Source organism: Protobothrops mucrosquamatus, unplaced genomic scaffold (assembly GCF_001527695.2).
Source record: "Protobothrops mucrosquamatus isolate PMUCROS unplaced genomic scaffold, P.Mucros_1.0 scaffold3476, whole genome shotgun sequence".
Classification (NCBI taxonomy): Eukaryota; Metazoa; Chordata; class Lepidosauria; order Squamata; family Viperidae; genus Protobothrops; species Protobothrops mucrosquamatus.
This window is the reverse complement of record NW_015389450.1, coordinates 4,575-6,954: the sequence shown is the minus strand read 5'-3', so window position 1 is coordinate 6,954 and position 2,380 is coordinate 4,575.

The window sequence follows — 2,380 nt, the reverse complement described above, 5'->3', positions numbered from 1 at the left end:
ACCTTGGAGGTCATCTAGTCCAACCCCCTGCTCAGGCAGGAAACCCTATACCATTTCGGACAAATGGCTGTCCAGTCTCTTCTTAAAAACTTCCAGTGTTGGAGCATTCACCGCTTCTGGAGGCAGGTTGTTCCACTGGTTAATTGTTCTAACTGTCAGGAAGTTTCTCCTTAGTTCTAGGTTGCTTCTCTCCTTGATTTTAGTTTCCACCCGTTGCTTCTTGTCCTGCCTTCAGGCGCTTTGGAGAATAGCTTGACTCCCTCTTCTTTGTGGCAGCCCCTGAGATACTGGAACACTGCTATCCTCTCCCCCCTCGTCCTTCTCTTTGTTAAACTAGACATACCCAATTCAAGCAACCGTTCCTTATATGTTTTAGCCTCCAGTCCCCTAATCATCTTTGTTGCTCTTCTCTGCACTCTTTCTAAAGTCTCAACAGATCCGAGTTCCCCCTTTGTTTCTCCTTTACAAGTACTTTCCGTCAAGACAGCGTTCCCAGGTCACGCTAAGCTAAGGATAGTTGAACTAGGGTTTACTCAAGGGGTGTGCAATTGTCTGGGTGGGTAGAGCGTGCTTTGGGAAACAGGAAACAATACAAAAGTATATTTTAAAAAAACCATCATAAGGTAGATAAAACAGCAAGTTCACAGCATTCATCAAAAAGTTCCGCACAGCCACTGCACTGATTTCTTTAAATCACGGTATCAAGATGGCACATTTTGTTCTTTCCGAAGATTACACGTCTAAGAACATTGGTGTGTTTTTTTCCTGTTTGCAAACGGTAACGGAGGAAGTCTTTGAAATGGCTGTTTAGCTAGAAAGCAAGATTTTATTTTTCCCTTTCTCTCAAGATAGTTGGGGAGGGGGTGTCTTTTGGCTTCCGTTCCCCTTTTAGCCTCTTTGAGATACTTTTTGATTTTTGAAGGGCCAGAAGAGTAGAGACAGGCATTCCTTCATTTCTAAAGATTTATTTTTATTTTTTTTTAATTCCAAGACTTCTTCATTTCTTTAACGGAGACCCTGAGTGAGATTTCCCTTCACCTTAGTGGATTTGCATTCATTTCATCTTCTCTGCATATTCTACTTATTCTCCTCGTTAAAGCAATTAATGGAGTCTGTGCCGTTTAGGGGAATTAGAGAAAGTCAACTTCAAAGTCCAATAAGTTTGAGATTTAAAAAATGTCTTTAAAAAAAACACTCTATTTTTTAAAAAAATATTCTTGAAGCCTGTTTTGTAACAAGATCGTTTGAACCGAAGCAATGTCTGCCTGATCAACATGGCACCTGTAGGATTTTCTGTAGTTTATTTCTCTTTCTTAAAAAAAACAACAACTCTTTTTCCGATGTTTTGTTCCTCACTGAAGGCATTAGATCCACAATAATTAAAATGGGAAGGTCCTCAAAGCAAGCAAAATAGAGGAGAACCTGTCAGACTAAACAAGCTGAATATTTGGGGGTGAGTTCTGTAAAACGTAGGCTGCCTCTTAAAACTTCTTCTGGCCAACTGACCGTTCTGTCCTAAGCTGGGTCCAGGTTTGTACCAAGCTATTGTTTGCGCAATAAACCAAAGTTGGCTAGGTTCAGAAAATGATCCTGGCGATAAACGGTGGCTTGCAAAGCATGATGGCTAGATTTCTGCAACCTGTTAGATGAGATTCGCTTAGCATGGTGCGTGACCCTAATACCTTAAGTGTTCTGTGTACCAACTCTGCTGTGCATCATCTAATCACTGCAGAGAAGGAACATCGTAGAATAGCCTCTCCTGCAAGAAGGAAACCAACAATGGTCCCATCAGGGTTGACCTCAATTCTTCCCTCCATTTGGCACTCCTCGGTCCTTGCAGCCTAAGCATCTCTTGCATGGAAGCATGCAAAATAGAGAATGAGGCAGTCTTAAGAAAACCAGAAGGTACCTAGTTTGAGTTTGGGAAGCTGGTTTCTGTGCTCCCATTTCAATAGTCCCAGAGATGCTGTTCCAAAAGAGGCAACTGGACTTCCTTTGTTCTTCCTTGAAGACCTTTCGCTTCTCGTACAAGAAGCTTCTTCAGTTCTGGCTAAATGGTAGGGGAAATGGAAGGATTTATCTCCTTGCAGTCATCTGGTCATTAGCACTCTTTCTGAGAATCGTTGAGGCCACTTGGAGGTTTATCTCTGCCCTCAGAGTCACCTACGTTAGGAATTATGCGAGTTGAAGTCCACAAGTCATCAAAGGGCCAAGTTTGAAGACCCCTGGTGTAGACTGATGTGTGGCCCCAAGCAGGTTGCAAACGTGAAAGAGCAACTTTGAGCAATACTGGGGGTACACAAAGTCGGGGTGGTTTGATTCTCCTGCTCCCCTATTTGGACACTTCTTCTGTGCCAACCGAGAGACATTTTTTCCTCCA